The 23,647-nt window shown below is 40.7% G+C and overlaps 1 long non-coding RNA gene across 1 annotated transcript; it reads left to right on the top strand.

Annotated features, from left to right (window-relative positions):
* Window positions 1–1,808: 1,808 nt before the first annotated feature.
* On the top strand, window positions 1,809–20,047 carry LOC149316944 (uncharacterized). Its single transcript, XR_016280720.1, has 3 exons — window positions 1,809–2,228; window positions 3,782–3,892; window positions 19,469–20,047. It is a non-coding gene; the product is annotated as an uncharacterized LOC149316944 (long non-coding RNA).
* Window positions 20,048–23,647: the final 3,600 nt, after the last annotated feature.

The following is a 23,647-nucleotide window of genomic DNA, read 5'->3' as shown; positions in this document are numbered from 1 at the left end:
CCTCTTCCATCTATTCTTGCTATTGTTTTCCTTCCAAAAGAGGTTTATTCGAAAATCTTAAGAGTTTGGGGATGGGTTTCTCCTCCATTTTATGACTCTGAGGTGATCTGAATCCTCTCACAGTTTGGAGAGGATTTCGTGCATTTCGTTTTTCTTTTCTCCAAGAGGTTCCCGGAGCCCTCTCAGGGTGTGGGCTGAGTTCTTGTCCTATTATTATTATTATTATTAATTATTAATAAGACGTTCTTGGAATCTTCGCAGGGTGTGGATTTCTTCTCCATATATATATATATATATATATATATCCGCTTCCCCAGAGGTTCTTTGAATCCTCTCAGGGTGCAGATGGACTTCTTGTCCTTTTGTTATTATATATATATATATATATATATATAGAGAGAGAGAGAGAGAGAGAGAGAGAGAGAGAGATTCTCAAAGGATTCAAAGAAGCTCTTGGAGAAAGGGGGTATATATATATATATATATATATGGGAGAGGGGGATATATATAGGGGAAATGGGGAATATATATATAGGGGGAAAGGGGAATATATATATATATATATATATATATGGGAAAGGGGGAATATATATATATATATATATATTCCCCCATATATATATATATATATATATCCCCTTCCCCAAGAGCTTCTTTCTTTGAATCCTCTCAGGGTGCGAAGCCCGCGTCTTTTGAACGTTTGCGTTTATGAGAGAGCTTTGGGAGTCTGGATTGGAAAAAGAGGGAAAGCAAAATAAAGTGGCCTTTTAGTTTTATGCCCTTATTGTTATTGCCTGGTGATAAGGACGACGACGGAGGGAAGGGGGCTCCGTCGAGGAAGACCACTCCAGACCTCCTCCTTTTCCAGGACCTGTCCTACATTTCAGCCTTCTGCCCAGGAGGCGTTTCCAGACGCCCTCCATTTGGAGCAGGGATTTCTATGTCTCGTCGTGCCCTCCATATTTCCTTGTTGTCCTCCTCCTCCTCCTCCTCCTTTGCAGTTGGGATACTCCTCGGTGGACTGGCCGCCCTCTCTGCTCCTTCGAAGCCTGCCTGTAAGGTCTGCCTTTTGGGGAACGCTTCAAAACATGCTCTTCTTTGGAGACCACTGTCCTTCACCTGAAAAAGTGCAGAGGCGACGCGAAAGTGGAGGGAAAAGGGAAGGAAAAGCATGAGAAGGAGCGTTTCTCCAACCTGACAGGATTCTTCCTCAACCCTCCAGGATTTGTGCCTTTTCCCTCCTTCATTTGGACAAGTTTCGAGATGTTTCCAGGGCTCTGCGGTCCCCCTTTTCCCTCCCCAGCCTTACACCCGCCTTGAAGGCGATGGCTTTGCCTTTGGTCCAAAACACACTGCAGAAATAACCCAGTCTGAGACCGCTTTAAGCGCCCTTGCTCAGTGCTAGGGAATCCTGGAAATTGTAGTTGGCCGAGGCACTAGAGTTCTCTGACCAGTGTTGGCCAGAGCAGTTAATGCAGTCTCAAAGATGATTATTTCCGCAGTGTGCTTTTGGACCTTTCTCATTTGGGACTGTGTTCTTGTTTCTTGTTCCTGACTTATGGCAACCCTATGCATTTATTTTTACTTTTGCAAGTTTCTTCAGAGGGGGTTTGTCATGACCGTTCTCAGGGGCTGAGAGAGTGTGACTCGCCCAGGAGGACCCACTGGGTTCCCAGGGCTGACCCGAAATTTGAATCCAGGTCTCCAGAGTTGTAGTCTCACCCTCAAGCCCCAACACCCCAAATGTGTTTAAAACTGTCAGAGAGAGAGAGACTCTCTTTGGCAGGAAGGTTTTATTTGTTGTTCTGTGGCGCCCTCTAGTCTTTAAAGAATGGCATAGCAGGTCATACTTTTTGTGAATTACCTCTACTCCACCTAAAGTTGCCCTGATGCAAAACATGAAGACTTCTTGAGAAATGCAGTGTCTACCTCCATAGGAGCCTGTGGCTTCACGAAGGAAGGAGACATGCTGGATTCCAAGGAAACATCTTCTTTGAAGTGCAAATGGGCATTAAATTTCCATGTCCCAGGGACCTCATGGCCAAAGAGGAAGGTGCCAGCTTGCAGATTGCCCTCATCTGCCGTCTTGAACTAAGACCAGAAACAGAAAATGCAGGACTATGACTAACATCTTCAATTTTTTTTCCTCCTGTTTGCCTGACGAAAAAGCCAGTGGGACTTTGAAAGCTGGCGACGTGTAATTGTGCACCTTGGTTGGCCCCAAAAAGGTATCATTGGCTCGATACATACGGGCGCTTTGCGGCGTGGCGGCAGCAATTCTAGGGCTCAGGAGCGCGCACCAACCACATGCTCCAAAGCCCTAGTATGTGTGGGCGGTGCCATTTTTGAGCGGCACCTCCCACACAGGGGATGTATTGCTGATGTGTGGGCATCTCAGCGCCCACACGTCTCTAAAAGGAAGCGTCGTCGTAAGGGCTGTGACGCAGCTCTTACAACATCGCAAAAAGGAGTCACTCTATGCGGCTTCTTTTTTGCTGCGCAGCGGTGCCGTGCCGTTTGGTTGCTGTGGTAACGCTGCACAGCAGCGAGCCCCATTGTTTGGATGTTATTATTCTTGTGAACTAAAAATTTGAACACTAAATGAAAATGTCGACAATATGTTGGGACTACACATGCTTTTGAATGCGTAGGTCTTGCAAGCTGGGGGCTGTGGCTTCCTCAGCAGAGTCTGTTGTTGTGTTGCTATGTGCCTCCCAAGTCATTTTTGACTGACGGCAACCTGAGTTTATTATATATTTTCTTGGCACGTTTCTTCAGAGGGAGTTTGCCATTGCCATCCTCTGAAGGTGAGTGTGTCTTGCTATGGTGTCTTGCTACAGGTCACCCTATGAGGATTTTTTTATGCTCAAGCAGGAATCGAACTCTGATCTCCAGGTACATACTCCAATGCTCTAAACCACTATACCACTCTATCCACCTGTAATGAATGGGGTCTTCCTCCCTTTTCCTACTGTCTTCCACTGTACCAAGCCTTAGCATCTTCTCTAATGAGACCAGTCATTTCATGATACAACCAAAGTACAGTTGTCTCCGTTTGGTCATTCTGGCAAATAGGGAGAGTTGAGGCTTGATTTGCTCTAACACTCATTTATTGGTCCTTTTGACAATGCACAGTATCCATAGTTCTCAGTGAGTTGATTCTCTGCCTGCCAGCTTTCTTCACTGTTATAGAGCAGAGATAATGTGCAAACATATGTACAGTCAACCCTCCATATTTTTGGCTTTGACTTTTGTGGATTTGATTAATAAGGTCTCTCTAGAAATCTCTAGGTCCTCTAGTGAGACTGTACCAGATGAGGGCCATGGAGCTGTGCTAGAGGAACTAGATATTCCTAAAGAAAATACTTTTCTAGCCTTTTGTAGGTTCTCCAGTGTAATTCTATGGTCAACTTTCAGTGGATGTTGACCACAGAGTTGCACTGATGGACCTAGAGATTCCTAGAGAGATGTTCTCTCAGGAAATAGATAGATAGATAGATAGATAGATAGATAGATAGATAATCTATTTGTGGTTTTTTGACTTTCGCAGGGTTCCTGTCCCAGCACATGTGGAGGGCCCAGTGTAATTGAGCTAAAGTTGATTAATATGTACTAATAATTCTATCTGGGGTGCTTGTTTTTCATAGGTAGTAAATATTACAACCAAATTACTCATACACATCACACTAAGATCACTTTCCTTTCTCTACTCTGTGTAAAATTGACTAAAATGTACATGTTAAAAATAGTTGTTTCTCTCTGCTTTCTGTTCTTCATAAAGAATCTTCATGCAAGTGCACACAATAAGTATGAGAGGCTCCAAGGTACTTCGTTTACATAGCCTGTTTACTCAGAAGTAAGTTCCACTTTGTTCAGTGAGAGCTACTCCCTGGTAAGTAAACAATTTAAGATCCTACTCGTGTTTACTTAGAGGTCCCATTGTGTTCATTAGGCCTTACTCCCAGGTAAATTAGGTTTGCAGGCACAGCACCAATTGTGTAACACATCCAAACAAAAATTCTACCGAAACCAAGAGGAATTGTCTCAGTGGCTTACGTCAATGGGCTGGGAGAGTTTGCCATGGCATATACAGATTCCACATAAAGAAGATAAAGCACCTGGAAAGAAGACAAAACACCCTTGAATATTTTCATATCAGAATGGAGAGGGTAGATAACAGTGGGAACAAACTGGTCATTTGAGATTCATAGATACAGATTTGCATATGCATCCACTTGAAAATTTACTCAGATTTACAGCATAAGGTTTGTTAGCTCTGAAGCATTCTGCAAGGATTTACTTTGCTACTGTATAACTTCAAGTACCAGTAGAGAATCATAAAGCAAGGTATTCTTGGAAATATTTGTTCAGAAGGGGTTTGCCTTTGCCTCCTCTGAGGCTGAGAGAGTGTGACTTGCCCAAGGTCACCCAATGGGTTACCATAGCTGAACAGGCATTTGAACCCTGGTCTCCAGAGTCCTAGTCCAACAATCAAATCATGCTGGCTCTAAGTATTTACTTACCCTCTAGGGCCCCATTCCCACTGGGCATATAAAGCAACGTATTTCGCTGCGATTCTGACTCAGATCTTTTTTCCGAGTTGTATTCGAATCTGGTCCCTCATTCCCATTACGAAAGGGTGCAAACGGACTTGTGTTTTTTGATCCATTGAAATTTTCTCTGTTGTAATTTGAAGTGGACTTTTTTGCTCCCCTTTCCCATTGCCCTTCTGGAACCTCTTTTTTTTTTTAAGCAGCTGTCAATCAGTGACGTCAGTTGCTTCTATGCATTTTGGTGCGGGCTATTTTTGTTCCCCATTCCCATTTGTGTCTTTCAAACCTGTTTTTCTGTTTCATGTTTTTTTTAAAGCAGTCGATCAATTGCTTAGGCACTTTTCCGCTCTGGGAAAGGGAGAAGGAGCCTCCATCCCCCCAAGTCCCTTTGCCTCCACCATTGCACCCTGGGCTGTCGGTTGGGGGGGGGGGGGACAATCAAGCAGGCATGTAAAAAAAAGAAAAAACAATAGTTAAAAAATGGTGTTGAATGGTTCTCCTCACACGTCAATCTATGCATGTGGAGCAGGGGGGAGGTTGCAGAGGGGCATAATGTGTTTACGACGTTTGGAGGTCAATGTAGCAATTTGCTATGTTTGGACGCCCAACAGAGTGCCTAGGCGATTGAAACCTTAATTTTTTAAAAAATAAAAAAATAAAAATTGTCTACACATGCGATCGCCTTACCCTGCTTCCCACTCCACCTGGGGAAATGCTATGCAAATGTGGGGGGGGGGGGGATGGCGCCGATAATGCAGGAAAGAGAACAAAGCGGGTGACACCCCCAGACCAGCCCCTTGAACACTGCTCTTCCCATTCCCAAGTTCCTGAATCGGACACCCATGTCGTTCCTATTCATTTGCCCCTGATCACACATGGGAGGTGCAAGAAAAACCTACAGAAAAGTGCAGTTCAAATCAACCCGGGTTCGACCTCCCCCCCCCCCCCCCGATTCGGGTTTTCCCTGGAAAAATTGATTACATGGGGATCAGATCCAAATTCCAATGGGAACGAAATCGGCATCATGAGGATGGAATGCACGCTCAAATGGAAACTATGCTCCTATAATCCGAGTCTTGATCCGCTTTATAAGCCAGTGGGAATGGGGACTAGGAAATGGATCCATGTAGAAAAGTAATGGGTGATCAATCAAAAATACATGGTATGAAATCTGTTCACACAGACTGAAACAGTAACAAAGCTATTTGAAGTACTTTTTAAATGGGACCATGTTTAAATACAAGCCTATCACCACCAGGCATGTTATAATAAAAACAGATCAGGTGGCAGAGGGGAGGAATCTATGGCAAGAAGAATGCAGTTCAGTTTTGCAGGAGAAAATAAACAAATAGAAAGCTTACACTTCTCATTTCGAATAAGCCTACTAGACAAATTCCAGTTGCCAAGAGCTATGCCAATAAAGCAATATATATCTAATTTGTTCTGTACTGATTTTTTTCTGTAATAAAGAACCACTGCTCTGCAAAAATGCATACAGTGAACTTGTGAAATTGAAATATCCTCATACAAACATATACCTTCATTCTGAGTATTCTTGTTGTTGTTTTAAAAAATTAATCCGACATGTCACATCATCCCTAAAAATTCACCCATATTCACGTAACGGGCTCTGTTCTCTTGACGGAGACAACAAGCCCAGGCGACAGCGTGATTGGAATATAGATCCACTCATTGCTATGGAAACGAGAGACAAAGCCTGCATCAGGATTAAGAAATGTAAATCCACCAGAATGTGGCCTGTGTGTTCCTATTATGCTGTCCCTACACAGGCTGTAAAAGAGCCATAATATGTTTATGTACGATTAAATGGCTGGTATGAATTGATAAGATGTTAACTCCAGTATTCAAATTATTGTAAATCAGTGCTTAATGTCATTTATTTGTTTCTACTTGTCACCAAAGTGCAGTTAACTGCCTTATAAAAATCTCTTTGGAAGTGTTCTGAGCATGTATAGCTAACACAGTATTGTACTGCCATTCTGGATATGTTTTGGAGAAGGTTTTGTTGTTGTTGTTGTTGTTGTTTTAACATTTTCCTTTGAAAGTCAGCTGTATTTTTAACTGGTTTCAGAAATGTAGCTTAAACATGAAAACAAAAATCAGGACCAGCCATGCCATTATGCAGAGTAAGGCAGTTATCTCAGGCAACAGATTTTGGCTCTCAAAAAAGGTGGCAAACCATTGTCTCACCCTAATGTGCCATCCACAACAGTGGCAGCTGGTGACTCCAATGAAAGTGGGCTATTGAATCCACTTCAGCTTTTAAGCCTAAATCCTATTATTAGCCCTGACTAGAGTAGACTTGTTAAATCAATGGGATTCACCTACATGTTGATTCACCATCCAGCAATTAGTTGAAATTGTTCAGTCTAGTTGGGCCTAAACAACAAGAACCAAGTTTATAGTATGATGTTTAAGCTGAACACTATCCCTAAAATAAGCCTAGCACCTTTGATAGCTCTCATAAAACCCAGAGCAGATGTACCACAATGATACACTCCCTAGGGATCTACCAGCTGCTATTGCCCACAACTACATATTGAGCCAAACTTATGGAAAGAGGCAGTCCAGGCAATTGGGACTCTGAATTGTTTGATATGGAGGCCTTTTTTCAGACATCAAATGCAGCGTCAATCAACATCAAAGTAATGTTGGCAAGGTGACATTGCACCCTCCTCCCCATGTTTAGTGTACAGGTGAAAGCATGTGGGAATAAGGTTTGGGCCTTACCCTGAGGGGGCTGAGGTACATAATTGTATGTATAAAGGCTTGCAATCAGGTGCTATGCCAGGGGCCAGATTTGGACCTAGGACTCCAATGGCTTATCCCTACTATACAGAAGCATGTCCAAAAAGGGGAGAGGGGCCATTAAATAAGAGAGTGGGGAAGTGTTAACCACAAATACTGCTTCCTTCCTTACCAGATATTTTGCCTTATATTTCTTCTTTTTTCCCCTGTTGGCAAGCAGACGTCAGTTGTTGTAATACAGCAGAAAGTCATGATATAACAGGTTTCTGAAAGCCAAAACAAGGGATGGGGTATTTTAGGTCTCTTTTGGCCCTCCACATTGAACAAGCCCTCCAATCCAATCTGTCCAAGATTTCAAGGAATCCTTTCATTACCGCTGTGTTATTTACCATATAAGACTATAAGTCAAGAAATCTATGCCTAAAAATTAACCCTTAAATCCTGGGTCGACTTATATATGGATCAATACAATAATAGCACTTAGAAAGAAGCACCACCCCCATGTGCCTCGGCAGTGATTTCAGAAAGAGCTGCTGGCAGGGAGGGAATATTCGTGTGTGTGTGTGTGTGTGTGCGTGCATGTAAAAGAGGTGATTCCTTTCCCAATTTGATGTTCAAACCTCTCCCCATCAAACCCCACCTTTAAATCCACTTCTTTCCTTTCTCCATCAGATGTTAAAACCTTCTCCTCCAGCACCAAGGAAGTGGTGTTAGGTGGTCAGGAGAGGTCCGGAGAAGGAGAAGGAGTGGAGGAAGTGGTGTTTTCCCCTTTAGACCCCCTTTGTTATAGCCCCCTAAATTTTACCCTTGACTTATCCTTGCTAAAACCTTCCCTCAACTTATACATGAGGTCGACTTGTACATGAGTATATACAGTATACCTCTCTTCTGACAATTTGTTGTTGTGTGCCTTCAAGTCATTTCTGACATGAACCTATGATAGGGTTTTCTGAGGCTGAGAGTGTCTGACTTGCACATGGTCACCCAGTAAGTTTCCATGTGCAAGCAGGGATTTGTACCCTGGTCTCCAGATTCGTAGTTCAACATTCAAACTGCTATACCACGCTGACAATATGAGATAATAAAATCCATGCTCTGGCCACTTCCAGAATAGACTGTGGTAATATGCTATATGTGGAATTTCCTTTGAAGAATGGTTAGAAACTGCTGTGAGTCCAAAATGCAGTGTCTAGACTGCTAAGTGAGACCACGTAATGGGAACACAACTTGACAATGTTTAAGGAGCTTCAGTAGCTCCTGTTCTATTTCCAGGCACAATACAAAAAGCTAGAGGTTACCTTTAAAGGGCTGGGTGCCTAAATGATTACACATTTTTATGAAAAACCTCCCTATATACTATTGTCATTTTACAAAGCCTTTCTTCTGGGTGTCTCTGCCATTGGGGAAAGATGGCCTTTTCATCAATGGCACCTTTTGTGGAAAGCTAAATTTACTTTCACCACTTGCCAGAGACCATTCTGTTTCTCTAGAATTGTGCCTTTTTTGATGAGATTGTTGTAATGAGTCCCAGTTATCAAGAGTGAGAATAACTGACTCAAAATGACCCAGTAAGTTTCATGGCTCAGTGGGGACTAGAACCTGGGTTTCCCAAGTACCAGTCCAACACATTAATCACTATGCTGCACTAACATTTCACAGGAATGGAAAACCTTAAGATGAGATGTACTCTAAACAACATAAGCCTATTCTGTCTTCCAGTATTATTTCCATGGGATAGTTCAATATATTGAAAGACCAAAGGTTACATCAAACAAAACATAATGGTCAAAATCTTACAGACTTTAGTGTAATATAAATGGATGCCAGCACAATAACCATGGATCCTTGAGTAGTACAAACAACTGCACAATAGGCATTACTATAACTTTTGAGTTTACCTATTAACTTCCTCAGCCCACAGTTAAAGGTGGGAAATAGGGCTGTGTGTGTGCTTGTAGAATGACTGGTACATTGGTACACTTATGCAACCTGTAAAAAAGCATAATGGCTTGTGTACCTATTGTTACTCTAGCATAGTGCCCAATCGTATATGTTGTAGTGGTTTTAAGTATTAGGACAATGGGAAACCAAATCTCTGCTCAGTCGTGGAAATCTACTGGATGACCTTGAGCAAATCACACTCTCTTAGCCTTAGAGGAAAACAACAGCAGATCTCTTCTGAATAAATCTTGCCAAGAAACCCTTGTGATAGGATTGCCATAAATCAGAGTTGTCTTGAAGGCATACAATAGCAAGAGTCCCCAAGCAGCATTTTGACAGGAATGTGGCAGCATGGCACATTAATCCAAACTGAATTCATGCTAAATGGCTATATTTGTGTATTTTAAAACATTTATACCCTGCCTTTTCTCACAGGAGTTCATAAAGGTCTAGCCACAATAATAATTCTTTTATAAATCAGAGTTTAGTAGAATCATCTTATCAATTTGTAACATAAACAGTAAACATGAAAATATGAAAACCCTCAAGTGGAGCTGAAGGTCATCACTTAAAGTACAGCATGGATGGCCAAGAGGGGACTAAACCGCCTCCTAGGCTTATGTTTCCATCTGCTCCTGACACTATATCCCCAGCATTTTTTCTCCTGGTGAAAGGGCCATTGAGAGGGAATAGGAAAGAAGTGGCTTCAAGGGAAGAAGCACAAGTTAGAAAATAGCTCCTTTCCACTTGTGCTGTGTGCTTTAAATCACTCATCTCCTGCTTATAAGAAACCAATGGCAGCTCAGTCCTGCCTGCCACTGCCACATCTAGCTTGCTGTAAAACACAAAAAATCCCACATTATCAGTCATACCAGCCCAATTTTAATTTGCATTATTCAGTTTGTTGTTATGTACCTTCAAGTCATTTCCAGCTTTTGTTGACCCTAAGGCAAACCTATCATAGGGTTTTCTTGGCAGTTGGGTTTGCCTTTGGCTTCCTCTGAGGCTGAGGGAATGTGACTTGCCCAAAGTCACCCAGTGGGTTTCCATGGCTGAGTGGAGATTTGAACCCAAGTCTCCAGAGACCATAACACTGAGAATTTTATCAGCCTCTTTAAATGAATCATGCAGTCTTCCCACAGAGGAGCTCTAGAGGGCACCATTGGGTTAACATAATCAGGTTAAAATATAAAAGTAGTCACTTGGGCTCTCTTACAGATGTATGAGGCTCCATTTATGCGGCCATAAATAAAAGCAAAGTATTAATAACAGGCTTTTCTGAAACTGGCAGCCATTTCCATGCATGTTAAAGGAACAGGAAGACAAAAAGGATGTAATGTTAATGAATAATAATCCAGAACAGGAAAAAATGTAATCATAAAGGGAGTGGAATAGATGCTTGCCAACTTCCTTCTCTTCTTTTCCCTTTCTGGCTGGTCAGCATGTAAATATTCAGTACATCACATTTTTCCTTCTTGTGTGTTTGGTAGTTCTGTTCTTTAATTGATTAAATATTAAATAGATTAAGGCTCATTGGAGCAGGTAGACAAAACATGGGAAAGAACACATGCTGGCTCTTCCAGTGGCTTCACCAGGGAGTGCAGAGGATACAGATTGCACTGGGTGACAACCCAAAAGAGGGGTGACACCTGGCTGAGCACCCCCCTCCTCTGTCGAACACAGCAGAGAAGGAGAGGACCCAGCAGACCTCCACCTCCCTGTCCTGCTCTGTTTTAGTCGCAAATAAAGTGCTGTGGGGCAGGGAGGGAGAGGGTGTGTCCTTTTGGCCCCATTCCTGAAGTCTTCCCCCACCCCACACAAGGTGAGACTCCAGGCTAGAGCATCACTGAGCTCTTCCCCACACATGTTTCTGTCTCTACACCCATGGAAAGTGATTTCATGAAGAGAAGAGTTTCATCTATGCCCAAAAGCTCTTGAAAGCAATTCACAGAGAATCACTGGGTGGAAGAAACATTTCTTTGCAGAAAAGCAATCTTCACATGAAAAACAGTGATAGAAAAATAATAATAATAATAATAATTTATAGCCTGCCCAATCACTAGGAATCTGGGCGGGTTACAACAGTAAAAATACATTACAATAAAATACTGAATGGTCCCTTCCCAACCCCCTCCCCAATATTAAAACTAGAATTAAACAATCAGAGTTTAAAAACAATAAAATGCAATACAGCATTAGGTTAAAATTAAAAACAATTTGGCGGGCAGAGAGACATACATCAGAAAATTGAGATCATATTCATAAACATACACAAGGGAGGAAGCTTGAGTTAGCTAGGTGCAGAGCCTTCTCTTCCTTATGTGTTTAGCCTCCTCAGCTTCAAAATACCTAACAGAGTGTGAAAAGGCCCCTAGTTACAATACATAGTGTTATACAGTTATAGCAATATGATTTCACTTTAACTGCCATAGCTGTATCCTGAGAATCCTGGGGCTTGTGGTTTGGTGAGGCACTAGAGCTCTCTGGTTGGGAATTTTACATTGCCCTCCATAAACTGCAAATCCCTGGATTCCACAGGGTGGAACTATGCTAATTAAAGTGGAATCACAGCAATATATTTGGGTATTTTGAATGGGTTCTAGGACTGTAGTGATCAGCTTATTTGCAGCATCCATTTGTAAGGGACAGCAGGAGAGAAGGCTGGTCTGTAGCTTCATGTAGAAGTAGCCAGACTTAGAAGATTTTGAGACCAGCACTTAAGTGCTGGTAAAACACTGCAAAATCATTTAGGAAGCAGGGGTGCATGAACGCCTGCCACACTTCCTAAATGTCAGGAGATCATCGCCTCCCCTCCAGCATCCCTGAATCATTTGGGGAGAGACAAATTCCAATGAATGCAAAGTTTCTGTTCATAAAAATTTGCCTCTCCTTGAAAGATTTGGGGACACTGGAGGGGAGCTGATGATCCCCTGACATTTAGGAAGTGTGTCAGGCTTTCACACACACATGCTTCCTAAACGAACTTGCTGCGTTTTACCACACTTAAGTGCTGGTCTCAAAATCTTCCTAGTTCAGTCTGGGAAATAGCGGCAAGAGAGAATTGAAATATTTTCCCTCCAACTAGATAATGATTACATTGCATACACCAAGTTAATTGGGCAGGGGTAGATAGTGGCAGCTGATGATTTCCAAGTCAGTGAATCCACCCCGCATTTTAGTTTGGACTTCCTAGGATCTATTTAAAGGAGTTAAACTCTATCCTGATTGGATTGACCTACACTGACATGGAAGCCAAAATCTGTCCCTGTGGGTGGGAGTTGTAGATCATATATCGATGGGGAAACATTTCCAAAAATGAAGACTCTAGACTCTATAGAGAGTTACCTCCTTTAGTCTTAAATGTTATTCTTCAATTTTAAAATCAAATTTAAGGAAAGAAAGCAGACCATATTTCTCTGTTCATAATAAGAGATTATCACACTAAAACGGGACAAAGTCCGGATTACTCCCATCTGGGGGTGGGGGTCGTGCAAAAGCCTTTCATATTGTATGTGCTGATCCTGTCATTATCCTGTCATTGAAGTGGCATTGCATTAACGCGAACTCCCATTAATGCAAAATTCTGGGGCAATGCCAGTTCAATGACGAGACAATGACAGGATCAGCATGACATCATTTTAAAGGCTTTTGCACAATCACTGTCACAAGTACTTTCCAGATGGGACAATGTCCAGATAAGCGGGACATCATATGAAAGTCCTTTCCATGATTGTGTAGGAAGGACAGGACAGGGACAGGACAGTGACATCCAATCTCCCATGTGATAATCCCCAAAGAGAAAAAGCTGTGCCATATTATTAATACTACCATCCCTTCTAGTATCACTTTTCTAAGACCAACATTAATTCTTTAAAGTTTCAGCAAGGGATGTTTAAAGAATAGTTCTGTACATATCAAATTGCCTGATCTCTTGAATTCAGTCACTTGGCAACACAGGCCCTGGTACATCTCATGATACCTGTGTTTAATTGCTGGAATCTCTTAATGGCTCTTGGACATGGGTTGTATCTACTTACCAACGGAACGGCCAGGAACAGCAGTAGGAAATGTTAATCATTGCATCTAAAAGGGAATTATTCCTTTTAGAGCTTACTAAGACCTGGAGAGCAAAAAGAAAGAAGGAAGATTATTTTCTAAGAAAAGTATCAAGAGCATACATAAGGGGGAAATAAAGAATAAGTATCACTGTATAACAACTTCAGAAAACTTAGCATTTGTTTGCTTCTTTACCAAAGGATGCAATGACAGTTATGAAAAAGCAGGGTGTCATGGTATTTTGGCACACTTATTCACCCAACAGTGGGTTAAGTCTTTCCATCACTGCTATGACTTCCTGTTATGGCAGTTTAAGTGATAATTTTATACCAATGTGGTGGCACATTGCTGGTGTCCCTTGACATATATTTTGAGCAACATTTCTCTGGTGCTAGAAGTGAAGGCATTTGGTTTCTATTTCTTGTGAATCCTACATTATTAACAGAGCTGGAATAAGCCTGGGGGTTTTGTGTGTGTGTTTTTTTTTTCCAGAAGCTTTGTCAGAACTAACTCACTAGATAAATTGTGGGTAAGAAGAATTTCACCCTTCATAACATCATCATCAGGCAGGAGGTTTACACATTCTGTTTCATCCCCCTTTCTCTGCAAAAGGTTAAAATTAATCATCCTTGCTTCTAAATCTTCTTCCTTTCTAAGAACAGTGTTATTCTCTTTAAGGAGGCATTCTACAAATCTAAGCCTTCTGGTGGAACTGGTCACATCTTGACTTAAAGGATGTGAACAAAGTGGTCTCAATGTATTTGGAGCAATTGCTTTTGGTGTGTCCTCACTATATATGAATGAGGAGTTTCTTTGCTCATCTGAACAGTTCCTTGCTCTTTCTTTTGTGATTTCCAAACTTCCTAGAGTGGGGAAAGAGATGGGGCTTTTTAATTTCTCTGTCTGATAATGAAATTGCATCTGGTGGATTATTGTCAGATGATTTTCTGATGGAATTAGGTACACCTTTTGGAGTTAGATATGCAGCATATATTGGAGGAGGAGGTATGCAGATGTTAATTCATAAACTGCTTTATCGGCTGATGGGAGAATATGGTCTCAGTCCTCAGCTTAGGGAAGCAGAGTCTTAGTATCTGCAGTGAAAGGTAAGGACCACCCATGAAAAATTAAGTCAACAGCTAAATGTTTGAAAATGTTTAATGGGTTTGGTTTAAATGGTTTAAATAATGGACAGTTTAATTTCACTTGAACAGTAACTGTTTATATGTTTTTATTCAAGACTTGGTAAGTACCTTTAACCATATTTGCTCTCATTTTTGTAAGTTGTCATGAGTCCCATTATTGGGCGGAAAGTGGAATATAAATGAAACATCAAACAATTATCAGAAAACTGACCCACCGTCTGCTCTCAAAATGCAGATAATCCCAAGGTAATAAACAATATTCTTTAGCAGAACAATTGCTCTTTCAACAGCCACTGTCTAATTTTGCTCCAAAGCAGTAATGGGAATCATAGTTAATGTCTGGCTCTAGATGGAGGGCTGCTAGTGCTTCCAGTCAGTTCAACCATTCCATCCTTTCCTCCTTAACAGATTGTTTTTCTGAAAACAAAAAAGATAGAAAATTAATGAAAATGAATTTGTGGAAAGACAGAAGGCTTATATCATCTGGATCTCCCCCCCCCCCCCACTCCAATAACATCCTGTGAATGAGGCAGGGTACATTATATGATAAAAAGCTTCATCCTCAAGCACAAAGTTAATATAATAAATGAAATTTTCCCAGACACATTTAATCCTAGTGATCAACTTCATTTCTTTCATACTTATTGGCTGTTCTTTTGTTTTGCCCATCAGTAGCAAGGGCATAAGCCCAGGTATAGTTTTCTCATCTCATCTGTTTTAAATATATGTTTTATATTTTCCTGAAAAATTGCCAAGATCTTTAAAGAAAGAGGGATGCATTTTCTGATAACACATTGTGCTGGTTGTGTGTGATATTCCACATGCCATTATTTCTACCACATGTCTCACTATGATATACATAGAATAGAACAGAATCATAGAGTTAGAAGAGACCACATGGGCCATCCAATTCACCCCCTTGCCAGGTGAAAATACACTATCAAATCCCCTGTGTTTGATTTCTGTCATACCTTTTCCACATATGTTGAGTTTTTATTGCATTCAATTAGTTTGAAAAGAAAGCTATGGAAGCTTCTCATTGTGCTCACTATACATGTGCCCATTGTTCATTTTTTGTTGGCGTCTGTCTGCCTCTGAGCACATACTTGGAGCATCTAAGTATGTGCTCTCATTATAAGTTTAGAGAACACTTTGGTTTGTTGCTGCTTGAGCAACACAGACTGATGAGCTTATGCAACGGTCTTTTGAAGAGCTAAAGTAGTATCCAGTTGCAATTGTTATGGTAATTTGTCATCATGAAGACCTACCGAAAGACAGTCTCTAATGAGGACTTTGTGTTTGTTTCTTTGTTTGTTTTGCAAGACCATGCTTGCACATTTTTGCTTGCATATGCAAAACATGAAAAAACTTTTGAACACTAAGACCCTTTGACTGTAGAGGTTAAATTTGGCCTGCTCATGAACTTTCCCATGTGATGTTCTGGAAAGGTTTTCACCACTTTCATCTATTGAACTTTGTGCTCTGCATGGACTGGTACACCTGACACCAAGATTTCATCAGCTTGACCCCCATATACTCACTTGGTAAGCTTTAGGTTTAATATATAAATTGGAGATTTCTTCAAATTGGTTGAAGTACCTAATCCACTTAGGCCACATTCCAGAGGACTTGAAATCAAACTGGCCTGACAGATGTGAGCCTGAATAGTTTCATTTTGTCTCAAGCTGAGGAGTGTTGTGATGTAGAGTCAGGACCTACTGAAATATCCTCCATCAGTCCAGTCCTGTTCCTTTACAAGATGATTTCTCCCATCCTGCTGTGCAGTCTGCACTCATTGCTGCTGTACTATGATACTTTCTGACAGCTGCAAATTAAAAAAAAACGATTAGACCTTCTTTGCACTTATAGAGTATGGTTCTGTTCTACAGTGTGAGAATTTAGTCACTCCTGATAGTATTATCAATGGACACCATTATGAAAGGGCTTTATTACAACTGACTCATGAACAAAGCAGTACATTCCTGATTAAATGATCTAGTTGAGGGGTGGGCAACTCAAGTGGATATGGGGGCCACTTTTCTGACTCTGGGAATCTCAAAGGGCTACATAAGCTGCCAACATTTCAATTAAAAATAGAGGGAGGTCTAGAACTCTAGTCATGCTGCAAGCCTGTGCCTTTCCCATATTCCACCATACATGATTTCAATTAAATATATTCCCTACCAGACTCTCCAACATTTCATGGATTAAAAACTAGGATATGTTTAGTCAAGCAAAAACAATGTGTGGTCAAGATGGCAAAAGTTATGAATGAGGAAGAACACACAAGCTAGTAGAAGCTGCAGCAGTTTGCTTTTGTTTGAGCCTCCTGGGAAGGGTAAGATTCCACCCCTGTCTTCTCCTGTCCCCTCTTCTGAGTAAATTTAGTGTAAACTATTTTTGCACTTTGAACTCAGTTTGCAGCAATTGAAATAAGTTGGGGACGAAAGGGGAAGGTGGAAGGAGAAGAGAGAAAGGGACATTTTAAAAGCAGTTGAAAAAGTGGGAGGGCAAAGGATTAGTCAGGACTGTCCCTGTCAAATCAGGATGGTTGGAAGGTATGCCTACATTACATCTCACATGGAGTGTAAGTCTACATTCTGTGGAACAGGACAGGGAATATTTTACTGTATATACTCATGTGTAAGTCTAGAAATTTAGTTTTAAAATTAATGCAAAAAACCTGAGTCAACTTATCCATGGGTTAATGTAAGGGCTGTATCTTAACTCTTATTTAAAAGAAGGAACCATTCCCTGATGAAATGCAATAGTATAATCTGTCCTGGAAGCACCATCTCCCTCTACAGTGGTACCCCGGGATACGAATTGACCGCGTTACGAAATTTCCGGGTTACGAAAAAGTTAGATTTAAAAAAACTGTTCCGGGTTACGAAAGATTTTTCGGGTTACGAAATTAATTTCGGCGCGAAATTTAAATCGGAAGCGCGGCTAGCGGCTTTCCAACGCCTTTTCGGGTTGCGAAATGTATCGGGTTACGAACGGCGCCGCGGAACGAATTAATTTCGTAACCCGAGGTAGCACTGTACTCTCTTATCCATCCAGCCTTAAGAGCACAAAGAGTTATGTCTGCTGGAATTTTGTAAGTTCTTTGGCATTGTTTTCCTTTGCTTCATCCTTTGCTACATGCCCCTAAGTTTTACCCTCGACTTATCCATGGATCAGATCAAATTCCATAATTTTGGCCCCAAAACTTGCCCTTGATTTATACATTAGATTGACTTATAGTTGAGTATATATGGTAAGTTAAAACTGCTTTACACTCTAGGGTCTGCAGTCAGTAACCCCTACCTTGCATTTCTTCTTTTCACACTGGGCAGCCTTTCCCTCCATTTCTGGGATGAACAGGGAAGGTACTCAGAATGCCTGAATTAAGTCCTCACTCAGTTACCTCTGATGCTAAACTGAAGCTAAAGGTGTCTTGCACATCTTTTATATTCCTGGATCTCCATGGAGACCAGAACTCAGACATTGTGACAGAAGAGGGAGGCATGCAAGACCCTATAGCAGTATATTACAGTGGCAGGTCATAATGGTTGTTGAGGGAGATAGTGTTAGAGGAAACAGAAGGATCTTTCATCAGGAACAGGAGGTGGAAATATGTGAGTGGCTAAAGGCTTAAAGGTAGACTGCCTTCAATTAAAATGGTGATAAAATTTAGGTAGGTAGGTGGGTAAATGAAATATAAAGAAAGTACAGTTGGCCTTCTGTTTTCACAGAGGATCCGTTCCATCACATGCATGCAAAAGCATAGTAAACCTAACCTTTCTGGGAGTTCCAGAAAGAACTTGGGAGCAACTACTAAAAAGTCTCTCTTCCATATTCCTTGTACCATTGGAGGTGGTGGGGCAGGGAGAGGTTTCCTCTATACCTGTCAAAAGCAGACACAAAATAATATGCAACCTTTTGACATCTCTCAATCTTTCAGCACAATTTAATATTAACAATTCAGCCTGTGCAGTCTGAAGCCTGTTCAATTGCTATTCTGATTCTGTTCTTAACCTGTAGCATTTGCCTTTTTCATTGTATTCAACTTATTAGCCCACTTTCCCTTTCCTCTTCATGGGGTGTGTGTGTGTGTTTGGTGTAATGATGTAATGATGTGATAAAAACCTCTTGGAAGCTAAGCAGGGTCAGCCCTGGTTAGGACTTGGATGAGAGATCACCAATAAATAGCAGGTGCTTTAGGCTATATTTCAGAGGAAGGAACTGGAAAAATGACTTCTGAGTATTCTTTGTCTAAGAAAAGGCTATGAACCGTAAGTTGACAGACAACTTAAAAGCATATACTGTACATATATATACACAGTACACAAAACTTTCTACTGAAGTGTACTAATCTGGCCACAAGATGGAGCACACAGACAATCAAAATTACCTTGGAAATGAAATTTAAAATTCTTTAACACAAATTACATTGGCCTCTTTTCCTCAGTCTTGAATTCCAAAAGAGTTTTCTCAGTTTTTTCCTACTGTTGGATTTGCCAACTGGCAATTTCCATTAACAATCAAAATGCAGATCTCCAAAAATCAGAGTTCTGTTTTATTATGAAAATCATCCACTGCCCAAATATTCTGATTAGTTGTATGCCTTCAAGTCATTTCTGACTTACGGTGACCCTAAAGCAAATCTATCACGGGGTTTTCATGGCAAGGTTTGTTCAGAAGGGGTTTGCCTTTGCCTTCCTCAGAGGATGAGAATGTGTGACTTTCCCAAGATCACCTCATAGGCTTCCATGGCCAAGTGGGGGGTTTGAAACCTGGTCTCCAGAGTCCTAGTTCAACCCATGATCCACTGTATCATCCTGGTTTTCTCTGAATTAGAAAAAAATCAGGACTAACAAGTGCCAAACATTCAAATAATATACTTTGGAATTTATTATTTTATCCTATTTTCAACTGAGCTACTCTCATACCTAAGCAATTAAACTCAGCAAAGCATCAGATCTAACAAACATCACTTTCCATTACTTTTTCCTCCTTCAGATGCTGCCACCTATAAAGTGTGCATTTAAAGTCGGGGGGTCTAAAAGAATTTTTAAAAGGAGATGTGGACTTCCTGGCATTTCGCATTCTGTGTATGATACACTTTAGAGCTCATCATCTGCATCTCTCCAGGCTGATGGCAAGAAGTGGAAAAGTTAAGCTTCCGAAAATGTACAGATGTAAAAAGCTGGTTTGGTGAAGAGCTCAAAGAGTTGGACCAACACTTGGCAGATTCTACTTCTAGTCCCTGCTGATGCTTGCAGCTCACTGGCTGGCCTTGGGCCTGATACTGTTTCCTAGGCCAATACACAGGATTATTGCAAGGTGATCAGATGTCCTCCTTTCCCAGGACATGTCCTACATTTCAACCTTCTGTACAGGAGGAATTCTAAAACATCCTCTGTTTAGAGCATGACTTAGAAGCCAGTTGAGTAACACCATGTTTGCTGTTCCCCTTTGAGAAATTAAATTCATACTATAGTACAGTATATGTATATATAGGTGTAAATAAACCGTATGAAAATTGTGTTATTTTAGTGTGCTTAGCTTTTATTTTGCAAAGTCCTACAATTTTCTTGAATGCCCCATATTTTGGTCTGTATCTGTTTTAACCCCCTTTACAAGTTTTGGGTGTGATCCAGTTTTATCTTTGTATGTACACGAATATTTTGATATTTTTTATCTTGTATTTTATATTTTGTAATTTTTAATTGTATTTAGTATTCCACTGATACGGTCAGAGGACTAATCATTAAACTTGTTGTTGTTATATTTTGTGGCATTTTGTCCTCCTTTGTGGTTATGACATCTGGTCACCCTGGGTTATTGCTACTGGGAAGTGGGAAAGTGGAGAGCCATGTATGCCCCCTTGAGATCGCTGAAGGAAAGATGGACTACAAAGTTAAGTTATAAGCAAGAAAAGTAAAGGGGAAGCACATATTTCTGCTTTTTTTCCCTAGTGAGCAATATCTCATTGGAGACACAGTTTCAGTGAATAACATTTTCCATAATAAAAAACATTTCACTATTTTATCCATAATGAAAGTACATTCATTTCTTTTAGGAACCATAATTCAGATTGAAAATTAGCTCCCTTTTTATGGACTTTTGCAGAGCTGCTTTCTGAAACTTTCCCCACAGGACACTCAGATTTCTGTGGGGAGATGCATTTGCAAGGCGTGGCATAGCAGCTGAAAGGCCAACTCCTGGAAAGAGAGATGGTTGCGGAGTGATGACACATGACAACAAATTCTTAGCCAGGGGCCTCTCTGAATCAGGAGTCACTCCTTAATTCCTGTGTCCTGCTTTGAAATCTTACCCTATTTTGTCAGAGCGATTTCGTCTCATCTGATATTTTTAGGGGCAACATTTTGCAACTGGGTACACAGAAAAGTACTTCAGCCTTGAAATGAATGTCATCCATGCCACCAGCTGTTGGCTTCCATGAAAGAAAAGCAAGCCTGATAGCTACACTTCAGGCCTATATAAGGCAAATTGTGGGCAGGCTGTTAATTAAGGATCGCGTGCTGAGATCTTTGAAATGAATGATACAATCAAGGCCATTTTTAGTATTGCATAAATAAAGTCATGTGCATGCCTGCATTTGTTGTTAAATGCCATCAAGTCAACTTTGACTTATGGCAACTCTGTAAATGAGAAACCTCCCAGTCAGCCTATCATCAACAGCACCAATTAGCCAGGTATGCCCTAGCATTCATCCTTCAGCAGGTACAGTATATGAAGTTTTATGCACTCTTTTTGTCATTTGGTTTTTAAAAACGACAGGCAAGGAAGCCCAGACCATCCCTAAGTTCTTTTAGTACCATATCTAAATCACGGCTCCAAACACTGTTATCTATCTGCTTATTCTATATATAATGCAGGGATAGGATAACTCAGAATTTTGAAGTATAGTACTTCATTTGTATTTTTATAAACACATGAGTTTGCTATGCCATGTTACCAGTGTAATAGGAATCGATGCACAAAAATATTTTTATAAACATGCTTTCCATTCCTCTGCTGAGATTGCGCTATTTTATGTGTTGATTTCTCAAATGTTACTTCTCATACTGCGTAAAATATTGTACTGCTCTCCTGACATTGTCAAAGGTATTGATTTTACCCTATAACTTCTCTACATCCAACATACTATCTATATTAATACTTATTTATATCACATCATTTCAGATGCTCCTCCAGCATTAAATAGGCCCTGGGCTTCTTCATGCAAGGAAAAGTCAGGAATTTATGTATCCTGAAGTCCAAAACATCTGGATGACCAAAGTTTGGAAACCACTGGCTTAGAGGGTCTTTGGGTTCTTTCCATCCCTGACTTACAATTTCTTCGGGGGGGGGGGGGGGCTCAGAAACATAACTGTTGTTAATCAGTTACTTTTCAAAAGGAACTTTCCAAGTTCTGCCCAGGAAGAGAAATATACAGTTTCAAAAATAACTGCTATGTACAGTGATATCTCCTTTGTGTCACAAAGATATTAGGGCAAAATACATGAACAAAGCTTGTTGACATTTGTTGTTCTTTTTTTGAGGAATGAGCTTGAAAAGTGTATTAACAGGAAATTCCATTCCCAAGATAAGCAGCTGCTCAGTTCAAACAGCTCAGCAGATCCTGCAACTTAGAAGCATCTTTTGTGTAGCTACCAGTTTCATGAATAATCAGCATTCCTGGTATACCCAAAGGAAATGCTTGGAGAACAACATCCCAAGATGCCCTTAAGATATCATTTGCTTGTGAAAGGGCACGATATCTGCCAAAAAGTATGACAGAACATTTCTGAACAATTGTGGGTTTTCCACAATAATACTTGTACTGCAGACATTTAGAAAAAGACTCAAAGCTCAGTCCTGTTTATAACATACACTGCTGTATTTTTTTAAAGCTTGGCCAAATTTGAGGTTAAATTATACTTAAGAGTGTTGCAACACCTGTGCCCCTGGGCTCAATCTGTTCCTTGGTACTCCACATCTGTTCCACTGAACCCTAAGGGAAAGCTGTGGCAGTCTATGGCAGCAAAATCAACAAAGTCTTGTGTCATGTTAAATGCTATCACATTTTGTAATAGTATAAACTGTTATGTACACTATCCATTTCATCAGTTGTCATATCCACCAACATTTTATAGATTAATAAAAACTCAGACATGCATAGGTCAGGGCACTATCAAAATGTGGTCAAGATGGCAAACACTATTCATGAGGAAGAATACACAAGTTAGGACAGGCTGCGGCAGTTTGCTTTTGCCTGAGCCTCCTGGGAAGGTTAAGATTCCACCCTTCTCCTGTCACCTCTGCTGAGTTGAGTGCAAACTACTTTTGCACTTTGAACTGAGTTTGCAACAACTGAAGTAAGCTGGAGATGAAGGAAAGTAGAAAGAAGAGAGAGAAACGTTTTAAAAGCAGCTGAAAAAGTGGGAGGACAGATTATTAATCAGGACTATCCTTGCTAAATCAGAATAGTTGGAGGGCATGAGATGTATGGAGCTAGCCCTTTACATGTCCAATGACATGGACAGTGTCCACAAAAATCTGTGCATAAGAAAATTTATTTGTCTTTAAAGTGCCCTGAAATTCTTGGTCTCTCAGTGTCTGTTGGCTGCAACTGACACCCCAGCCCAGCATATCTACTATTTGGGGGTGATTTCCATGGGATTAGAGCTTGAAGAGGGCAACAATGTTAAGCCTTTCTTTCCGACATGCTAGAGCATCTCCATCACCATAAATTATTAAACACATCTTCCATAATTGTCAATGGGAGAGTTTTTGCCTATGCATATATGCTACATAGGCAACAGATTTTGGAGGAGGGTATCCCAGTTGACAGAGATATGTGCAGGTTGTTACCCTTCATACATATTGTTGTACCTTCAGGTGCCTTCTGTGTGGTAATTAAGCTTACCATGTTGATAGGGTTCCCTCTTTCTAAGTTTAACTTAGGAAGAGTTTTCCATGAGGAGGGAGAGAGAAGTAGGGGAAGGAACAGATCATTAGAGTAATCTGGATGGGGGTAAATTAACTGAAGTACAGTATTGCCTTTATCTACAGTCACTTGGATGAGAAATTAATTGTCTTGTTTTCCCGTCTATGCAATTTAAGTAAATTCTGCTAAATCATTTAGCATATCTGTTGAAAAGTTGCTACTGTTGTATTTGTTTAGTTACT

Source organism: Sceloporus occidentalis, unplaced genomic scaffold (assembly GCF_023333645.1).
Source record: "Sceloporus occidentalis isolate IW3139 unplaced genomic scaffold, rSceOcc1.0.p SCAF_3, whole genome shotgun sequence".
In the NCBI taxonomy this organism is placed as follows: domain Eukaryota; kingdom Metazoa; phylum Chordata; class Lepidosauria; order Squamata; family Phrynosomatidae; genus Sceloporus; species Sceloporus occidentalis.
This window is presented reverse-complemented; position numbering and strand designations above follow the sequence as displayed.